The sequence below is a fragment of the Chrysemys picta genome, chromosome 7 (assembly GCF_011386835.1).
Source record: "Chrysemys picta bellii isolate R12L10 chromosome 7, ASM1138683v2, whole genome shotgun sequence".
Lineage (NCBI taxonomy): Eukaryota > Metazoa > Chordata > Testudines > Emydidae > Chrysemys > Chrysemys picta.
In genome coordinates this window covers 100,499,386-100,509,880 of record NC_088797.1, presented here as the reverse complement: position 1 = coordinate 100,509,880, position 10,495 = coordinate 100,499,386, and the positions used below count along the sequence as shown (strand labels likewise).

At 48.3% G+C, this 10,495-nt stretch overlaps 1 long non-coding RNA gene across 1 annotated transcript; it reads right to left on the bottom strand.

Moving 5' to 3' along the window:
- Nucleotides 1-4,077: 4,077 nt before the first annotated feature.
- On the bottom strand, nucleotides 4,078-10,110 carry LOC135972775 (uncharacterized). Its single transcript, XR_010589287.1, has 2 exons — nucleotides 9,475-10,110; nucleotides 4,078-6,236 (listed from the first exon to the last, which is right to left on the bottom strand). It is a non-coding gene; the product is annotated as an uncharacterized LOC135972775 (long non-coding RNA).
- Between the last annotated feature and the right edge of the window lie 385 nt (nucleotides 10,111-10,495).

Here is a 10,495-nt window from a genome sequence, read left to right as displayed (position 1 = left end):
GACTGCACAACGTCACACCCCCTACCATGACATCACCATTTTTTACCCCTTTTAGCCTTCCCCAGAGACTTTCAAGAGGTCTGCCTCCCACTTCAATCTTAACCTCAGTGCAAGTGTAGATAGCTTTGATATACAAGGTAACACCTCCTCCCTTTTTTCCCAGCCTGTCCTTCTGAACAAGCTGTACCCTTCTCTACCGAATTTCCAGTATACAGACATCTAAGATGTTCATTAGATTTCCCCTCTACATTCCCTTTGTCTTGTCTCTCCTTTGTCCCTGCTGTGATTGCCTGAGTTGTCTCCAGATTCTGACCCTTCACCCAGGTTTCTATGTTTTGAACTTACCGGTGAGCTTTTGTCTCCTGTCCCCATTGAACCTAGTTTAAAGACTGCCTCACTAGATTAGCCAGTCTGTATCCGAAGATACTTTCCCCTTCCATCGCTGCTTGGCAGTCCTTCTCACAACAGCATCCCATCTTGATGACACCATCTGTGCAGCTGTGCATTTACCTACAAGATATATTGGTCTCTGCCTGGGCCCCTTCCCTTGACTGGAAGGATCAATGAGCACACCAACATGCGCCCCCGACGCCCTCACCCCCCGAGCCCTGTAGTCACTACTTATCTGCTCAGGGTCATACTTTGCAGTATCATTAGTGCCCACATGGTTGAGCAGCATGGGGTAGTATGGATGGCCTCAGCAATCCTTCCGTAATGTGTCGGATATTGGTCCCTGCCAGGCAGCACATCTCCTGGGATACCCTGTCTGGTCGGTAGATGGATGCCTCCGTCCTACTTAGAAGTGAGTCACCAACCAATCCCCTGCCCTTCATTCCATCTTGGGAGTGGTGTGGTCATGATTCTCCCAGCCTTGTGAGAACATGGCTTCTCCTGCTCCACCTTTGGGTGAGGATAGTTTATATAAAGAGTGGAAGTCAGCCTGATGGGGATCAAGGAGAATGTACCTGTAGGGGAAATCTGGCAGTGTGAGTAAAGAGGCCTTTCCCCCAATGAGCCAATGACTGCCCTTTCCTGAGTATGACCTCTCTTTCCATCAGCTGGGCAAGTGGCTGGAGCATTCTGTGTTTTGATCCCCCAGACTATGGAGGAGCCAATGGGTAGCTGCTCTAGGCTGTTGTTGAGGCTGCGTTAACTTATTCCAGGGGCTAGACTAGTCTCCAGAGCAGCCCAGAATGTGTGAAATACAAACATGGCACAAAGCCACCTCTGACTCCACCCCTCCTCCCCACTCCAAGGCTGGGCCTTGTATACCCTCTCAGAAGGGGTAGCACAGAACTGGGTTCTGTATCCTTTCCCATAGCTTTATCTCCCATGTGTATGAATGCTGTTAAGAGCTGATATAATGGGCTATACAAAATAACCCTTTTTCAGTGCACAATAACAGTATGTAATGGCCCTACTAAACCAAGGAACTATGCTACTCATTCTTGAGTGCCACCTACTGTCATCAACTATATATATGTGGCCAGAGCCACCTCTGTAACACAAATTATTTCCAGAGCTACGTCTAGAGACCCTTCCTCCTCCCTACTGATCATCATCAGTAACCGTCACAACCTACCCCTCCAAGAAATCATGGCCTGTGACATATTGTACTGTGTTTGTTTGCTCCATCTTATTGAGATTTATCTCCCCTTCTTTAGGGAAGGACCATTTCTTATCTATGTTTGTAAAGTGCTGTGAAAATGTATCCCACACTATAAAATATTTTTGACACCACAGTGAGATTAACAAGAAAAAATAACAATACATTCTAGTAGGGATATGCTGCTTGACTTTTAAAAAGTAATTATAATTAATTAAGCAAATGTGCAGGAGCAGGGGATATAGTTCCCTTATCTGGGAGCTGGGGCAGCAGGAGCATGTGCAGGGTGAGCATGTCCCTGTGTTTATGCGCTTGCATGGAGGGAGGGAGAAGAATTCAGGGCTATGACCTGTGGAGTCCCCCACTGCATGTATAAGAGCCAGCATCAGGATGACTTGAATGGCCAGACCAATGCTTACTAGGACTGGGATGCTCGCCCTGAGAGCTAGCACCATGGTCAAAGCGAAGCCCGACCCAAATGCTGTGGTGAGACCTCTAGATTCTGTGACATGCTGGTGCAGCAGACTGGGTTTCACTTTCACTGTATCCCAATGGGGTAATAGTGTCCACTACATTAAACAGTCCTTGATAGACCTTTGACTATGGTTGATTCCACAGACAATTCTCCTTCAATATAATGGACCCCTCACATTTTGAGCTCTGTGTAGCTTGAAAGCTTGTCTGTCTCACCCACAGAAGTTCATCCAATAAAATATATCACCTCACCCACCTTGTCTTTCTAATAGTCTGGGACTCACACTGCTACATCAACACTGCATACTCTCTTATTAAGGAAGGCATAAAGCATATTCTAAATGCTGGAGATGTACTGATTCAGTGATACATATTCCCTGGAACTACTGTAAAGTGAAAGGTTTTTGGAGAGACGTGCAAGATTAAAAGTTTAATTTGCTAAAAGGAATAGCCACAGTTAAAATAAAATTAATTTAGACTGGACTAATGCAAATAGAGGCCTTATAAACCCTTGAAATCTTTGTGCTTCACTTCACTTGCAAAAGTGAAAATGCCGTTCATCTCCAAAGAGTAAAGCCTGGTATAATAACATCAGCAGTGGAAGCCTTTGAAAGATTCCTATACAAATGATGATAAGAACTCAAAAAGCTTCAGGACATATTTAGTTACAGATTAATCATTTGCTTGCTTTGTTTAATCCTGAGAGTTTGTATTTTATGTATAAACGTGGCTGAGAAATGATTCACCAACTGGATATTTTTCTAACACTTCTTTCTTTTTCTCTAATCCTCCTGCTTCTGGTTCTGAGACGGGATCCCTTCTCCCCCTCCCCTCTCCCCCCAACATTCTCTTCTTTTCTAGATCTTTCTCTTTCTATCCATCGTTGTACCTACAATATTATTGATAATGTACTATAATGATCCTTTGAGTGATTTGTTTGTATTCCCTCCCTATCTTCTGTAGACTTTTTAAACAAATACAGATTTAATTAAAAAAAATCAAGCCTCGAACAATCTAGGAAACAAATGGTGCTTATATTTTGATTTAGTGTGGTGTGTGTGTGTGCCCGCTTGCGCTTGTGTGTAGCTAAAATACTTAGCTTTCTTCTTGCCTCCGCATATGCAGTGATGGAAAATTACATGGCACTGGTGAGAGCAGATGCTTTCAGGATAGCAGCCAATCGGATAGAATTTAACTTACACCACCTGAGGGCACTATTTCACCGCATTTTCTAATGACTCGTGAACGGAGAGTGTGTCTGAAATATTTCAGTGCACTGCATACTTGCTAATTAAGGGAGAGGGGACATGAGAATCAAATCCTGCTCACCTTGCTGAGGCGAGAGGGCCCACTGAAGTTAATAGGACTCACCTCAATAATACATCTATTTGTTGTACAGTTAAAGGCAAGCAGGGACATTATTTCCCCAACACGTTTTCCTTTGTGCACAATTTTGGGAGATACAATCATTTTAAATTATATGTTACTATATGTCATTGATATATTATGGCTTGGCTGTACCAAAGTAACAGTAGCTCAGGATTGCTGAGTTTTCTTTTTTGTTGTTTAGACAATCTCTAAGTTAGCCCCTCTTCTCGCTTACTCTCGCCAAGTTTCCCTTCTCTCGCACACTCTTCCTGACCCTTCCCTATTTGTTCTCTCTCTCCTTCCCTCTTCAGTTTCTTCCCCTTTCTCTCCTCCAAACCATGTCCCCCTTGTTCCCACCATGTCATTCACTCCCCTTTTTTCTCTTTTCCCTACTCCCGCCTCAGTGCATAGTTGCCAACGTGAAAAATGTTGCGAGGAACAGTCCTGCTAAGAAGGGGGGCAGCTCTGTGGCCCTTTTGGTGAGTTTTTAGGTTATTTTCTCTGAAGGTGATGGGAAAAAAACCATAGCAAACTCACCCTGAATCCCCCAGAGTACAGACAAAACTCCTCGATGCCCCCCCAAACCCTCTAGTGTGGTGACGACACAGGAAAGGAAATAGAACACCAGGTTTCTGGTAGCTAGAGAGCTTCGAAAGCCTCAAGCAAAAAGCCTCCCAGGAAAAACTTTCCTGGGGTTTTTATTTCTCTCCTTACTTTGTTTACTACATTTCTTAGTGGTTACATTCCTGCGCATAGAAAAGCCAGGCAGTATACATGCACATAAGATAACGAACCCATCTCTTGAGCGCGTGAATGCTAGCTGCGAGGAAACAATCAAATCAGCCAAATAAGTTTCCCAAACACAAACGCTGGATTGAAGGTCACTCCTGCCTCGTTGCCATGGGGGCAGTTTGCCGCGCCCGTGGGCTGGCGATTCTGGAGCTATGCATTCCTACATCCCCCCCTGTTTTATTTTATAGATGCAGTGTTTAAACAAAGCACTCTCGCAGGGTAGCATACACAATGTCACTAGATTGGGTATACACTAAACGAAACAGCAAAATAAAACATCAAGAATCAAAACTAAGACCCCATACTATAAAAGGGTCTTTATCCACTCTAAGGGTGGCTATAACTAGATATAATCCCACCAAGGAGGAAAAACGTCCTGGCGGATAGCTTAAGCATAACATTTCAGCATATCAATTTGCTATTGCATACAATTGCTATTATCAGTAAGCTTAAAACAACACATTTCTTTCACTGTTTCACACCCCAGATGTTGCTGGGTGGTTTGCAGACAGGAACAAGGCAAGTACTTAACAGACCTTGCATTTTCGGGGCAACGGCCAGGCAGAAATCAGATTGATTCAATACTTGTGCCAGGTGGACCCAAATGTTAAACTGCAGCCGCTGCTCTATCTGGGGCTCGCTTTGGCAACCAGGGGCCAACAAAAAACTCCCCAATACACACCAAATAAAAAGTGAGTTAGCATTAAGGCAAGCTAACAATGTCACAAAGTACAATACATTATACTTAACTCTATCTGCAGGCCAGTAATTGCCTGCAGTGGTAGTGAGATTAAAATGCATATCTTGTAATGTGGTGTCATTAACATACACACAGCTGTCATTAACTTGAAAAAGTAAGTGTCCTGTCAGGTGTAATCCCAGGAGCACTGACTAAAATTAACTGGGCATACTAGGTAGTTTAATTTCCCAGATGTTTTGGTGAATTACCCAATCCCACATGCATCCTCCCCATGGACCCGGCAGGATTTGGTATGTGGGAGGCCACACCCCCTTTACCGGTCCATATGCTTGGAAGGAGCATTGAGAACGTTTGCACTTCCACCCAGAAAGTCTCCAAGTATGTCTCCATGGCCACAGATCAGATGGTACTCCTGATGTGTCTGTAAGGGCAGTGGGGCCAAGCCTGAACATGCTAGATCCCACTGCAATGCCTTCCCAGCCTCAGTGATATTCAATACCATCTCTGTCAGCAACTTCTGGGTCATTGTCTGTATTTGGATGTATTACAGGGGTAATAGTGTAATGGAGGAAATGGCAGGGGCAATGGCAACAAGGTGCCTTTGGTACTTATCATTTAAAATCCAATTAGGGAGGGCAATACATGCTGAAAGACTTATCCAAAACACAGGGCGCAGCCTGTAGAATAAACCTTAAAATCTAATCAATACCACGTTCCCAAGAATGGGTTCCACAAATTTCTTCCTGCTAGTGTATAATTCTTTGTTTCTTCACCAGGGTCAGTTCTTAATGTCTCTTGTAGTCAGGAATCCCTGGACTTTGTGGTTTCAATGAAGCAAGTGTTCCTTCTTCTCTTTTCCTGAAACAGTCATGGTTCAGCATCATACAGGGGAGAGGTTACTAGCACATCACCCTGTAATGGTTTTGTGTCTTTTAGAAAAATTCAAAGCAACAGTAGGTCTGTCAGTGGACAAGGGAGAGGTTACTAGCACTTCACCTTGTCTTTTTTTCCTTTTTCCTGCTGTCCAGACGGCACAGCAGAACTAGAAGGAGAAATAGGCTTATCATTAGTCAAAAGGTCCTCCCGAGGTGGAGGGGTCTTTTTGCAGTGAAAAGCATGGGTCCAGGCAGTCAGCCACCAACACTGCTGTGAAGTGCCAAGGACTAACAGGACTTGGAAAGGGCCTTTCCAGCATGGAGCCAAAGCAGTCTTTCGTTGATGGACTTTACATAGACTCAGTCTCCTGGTTTCAATGAATGGCAGGGGTGCTAGGATCTTTGGATAACACTTTTCTACCTGTGAGAAAAGAAACCTAACACATTTTATTAATGCCTGGCAGTGTTTTGCAAATGTCATTGTTGCTCGGGCACATTTAAGCCCCCCCCTTGTCTTGGGGGTCAGCCAAGTTTTGGCTGTGGCCTTGGATGAGCCTGCTAGCTGTATTTTTCTCTCAGTTAACTCATTCTGTGCTTTTTCCTCTTCTCCCTTTCTCAGCTTCTTTTAACCTACAAAGGAAACTTCCACTCTTCACTCATACACCTTTTCCCAACAATGAACACATACACATTGCCATTATACAGTACATTAGTCTTATTATTCAATGTATGCCATATACACCCTTCCAGTAAAATAACTTTATTACAGAGCTTTGGAGCAACAAACTGGGACAAACGCACCCACTTTTGAGGAGTTCACTCGGTACAACCTCAGGTGTCTAATTGCTTTCCTCCCTCCCCAGCCCTCTGGCTAGAAATCTGAGGTAGCCAGAAGGATCCCATGGGCAATATGGGGAGTGGGTTAACCTTCCATGTCCTTGCTCCAAAGACTGTTGGTATGCAATTCTTAACAACAATTTTTGCCATAAAACACAAAAATAATCCCTATTGTGCCAGTAAATGCATGGTGCATTGAATGCTGTTCAGCTGGCATCCGTTTTCTCTGATGATCTGAAAAACAAAAGAACAGAGGTCTACCCCTTCTGGGTAGTCAGTCATTGCTTTTAAACACACAGTGATCTGAAAAAGATAACACAACCTATATTGGTAGGTTTGCATTTCCTTTACCTCTGCTACAATATACACTGCACATATTCTGGGAAAAATGCACACCCTATCCACGATTCAATTTCCACAACACTAGCCACATCAATTTCTATACAAGGTGTAACTATTTCTTTTGTGCTTACAAACACGGGGGTATTAAAGGGGCTAGTGGACTCCTCCAAATGCCCTGCCTGCAGCTGGTCATTAACCAAGTGCTGGAGGGCCTCCAGCTTTTCTAAAGGAAGCGGCCACTGCGCAACCCATACGGGCTCGTCAGTGAGCCAACGAAGGGGGAGGGCCGTACACCTAATCATCAATATGGATGGTGGCAGTGAACTGTGTTAATAAATCACGGCCCCACAGGTTGAGGTGGACGGGGAGAATGATAGGCCGGATACGGGCGCGGCGGGTGCCTTGGGGCGCCCTAACCTCCAACCATCGGGCTCTTCGTTGTGAGTCCTGCGCCCCGCCCACACCCCAAACCGCCGGAGCCTGCTCTGTGGGCCAATGGGCGGGCCACTGCGTGGCGGCGATGACAGTGATGTCTGCCCCAAAGTTGATAACACCCTCGAACGGCTGATCGTTGAGGCAATAAATGCGTTTGGGTTGGGGTGCTTCAATGTCTTTAACGACTGCTGCCACTTGTGGGTGAATAGTGCGCTGGTCGGTGGACCCGAAGCCTCCGGTTCGGGGAACGTTTCTTCCCCCTGCCGGAAGGGAGTAGGGCACAAGTATGAGTTGCGCCCAGGCATCTCCCTGAAACAGCTGTTTCGGGAGATGACTCCACAGTTGAACATGGATAATTCCACCATAGTCCGAATCCACCACCCCAGGCACCACAAACAGGCCCTGTTTGCTGGCGGACGAGCGGGGTAGGACAAGGCCCACCATGCCCTCCGGCAGCGGGCCCTGAATCTGGGACGGCATGAGGAGGACCTCCCCGGGGAGAGTGATATCCATATTTTCCTGATTAACAAGGTCAATCCCCGCACTGCCCCTTGTGGCGGCGGGGGCGTCGTGCACGGAGAGGGGCGCGGCCTTGGGTCTCGGGCTGGTCGCAGGCCCGCCTACTAGTTTCCCGGGGGGTTGTCTTGGTTAGCAGCCAAGACCCGGCTGTCACCCCCGGCCAAGCGACACTGCACAGCCCAATGGTAGCCCTTTTTGCATTTCGGACACAGCGTGCGGGGCCTCTGGTCTGTCCGGGGCTTGGGTTTGTTTTTACACACGCCCCCCCCAGGGGCCCGACACTCCCGCCAAAAATGTCCGGGCTTCTGGCAGTTAAAGCAGTTCCCCTGAGACTTCTGCCCCTTGTGCAGGGCAGCTGCCAGCAGGGCCATCTGATGGGTCTGAGTGCCTACGTCAGCACACGCCTGCAGCAATTCTGCCAGGGTATACCTGGGGCGCCCGACCACTGCCTGCATGGCACGGCGGCAGTCTGCATTGGCATTTTCGTAAGCCAATTTTATCATTAGTTCAGTCTGGGCTTGCGGGTTATCAATCTGCCTCTGGACTGCCTCTTGGAGGCGGTCAATAAACTGGTGGAACAGTTCGGCGGCACCCTGCCGAGTAACCGCAAAGGACTTAGAGGACTCGCCCGCAGTGGGGACCCTGCGGAATGCTCGACGGACACACTGGCCAATGATGGGAAAAGCTACCCGGGGCGTGCCCACCGCCTGCTCGGGGATGCTCGAAAACTGCCCTGTGCCATATAACTGCTCAGCGAGATAGGCCCCCCCACCTTGTGCTGCTGCTGCAAGCGCCTCTCGCTGGTACTCGCTATCCCACACAACGTATTGCGCGGGAGACAGCACCATGCGACACATGTCTTTCCAATCTTGGGGGAGCAAGAAGTAACCGTTTGACACACCTTCCAAGATCTCCAGGGTGAAAGTGGACCGCACCCCGGTCTCACGAACCGCCTTGCGGAGCTCGCGCAGAACCGAGTAGGGGAGAGCCTCCCAGTCCACTATCTGCCCCCCATTTCCATTATCCCGCCAAGAGACGGGAAACGCCTCGAACCCACACTTGGATTCCTCGTCGGTCAAGAGACCGGCCTCACGCGCTCGCCGCACCGCCGCGGCAACAGCGCCCCCCCGCCCGACCGGTAGGCAGGGGGGCGCCGCCACGGGCGGCGGCGCAGGGAGGGTCAGCTGCGGGCAGGAGGGGGGTGGCCCATCACCTGGGGGCAAAAGGGGGACCGGCTTGAGGCCGTCTGGGCCAAACCCCTCCAGCGCCTCCTTACAACGCTGCCAGAGCAGCAGGTGCTGAACTGGGGCACGGGGTTCACTATACAAGGCGATCCCAATCCGTATCCAATCAAAAAGCTGTAAAGACCCGCAGTCAGGATACCAGGGGCACTGGCGATCTATTTCCCTTAGAAGGTCCTCAATATGAGCGACTGAGACAACGACACATGATCGCTGCCTTATATTCTTTTGTAACTCTCTTGCGTGCTCCTTCTGGGCACTGGAAAGTCCCCCCCCCATACTCACGAATAAGGGGCGGCAAACGGCCGCGGGGTGCACTTGGCATATCCAGCCGGTGAGTAGAGGGGTATCACGTTGGGGTCACCAGCTGTGGTGACGACACAGGAAAGGAAATAGAACACCAGGTTTCTGGTAGCTAGAGAGCTTCAAAAGCCTCAAGCAAAAAGCCTCCCAGGAAAAACTTTCCTGGGGTTTTTATTTCTCTCCTTACTTTGTTTACAACACTTCTTAGTGGTTACATTCCTGCGCATAGAAAAGCCAGGCAGTATACATGCACATAAGATAACGAACCCATCTCTTGAGCACGTGAATGCCAGCTGCGAGGAAACAATCAAATCAGCCAAATAAGTTTCCCAAACACAAATGCTGGATTGAAGGTCACTCCTGCCTCGTTGCCATGGGGGCAGTTTGCCGCGCCCGTGGGCTGGCGATTCGGGAGCTATGCATTCCTACACTCTAGCCAATTTGAAAAAATCACCCCTGAAAATAAAGTTGCTCTCTTTCTATTCCTTTAGCTTTCCCTTCTTCCCTGTGGGATTTTTCCCATGGCTTCCCTGAGCTTTCTGTGGCCCCTGGTGTTTTATTGTCGGCATAAGGAGCAATTTTTTCTTCTTTTCCTTCCCTGTAGCTGGGCCCAGCTCCAGCCCCCTTGCTAAGTTGAGCACAGCTCTGGAGTTAGCTGCAGGGAGCCAAAAACTGGGAGCCACCTTACCTGTCTGATGCTAAGCGAAGCAGCACGTGCACTGCAACACAGTCCCAGGCAGCGTTTCCCTGCAGCGGAGTGTCAGAGTCAGAGGCTGTCCCAGCCAAACCTATGGGGGATGGTGGTTTCTTATCTCTACCACCCCTATGCTTACCAGAGGGATCCATGTAAGATATCGGGGTGGGGTGGGGGGCAGCATCACTGAATGCTTTTGTGCCCCCCATATGCTCTTCCAAGTCCATGAAACAAAGCCAGGCAGGCAGCTTAGCAGGGGCTTCTCTCTGCCCCTCATCTTCACGGCTAGTGAGTGCTTCTACAGTAGGG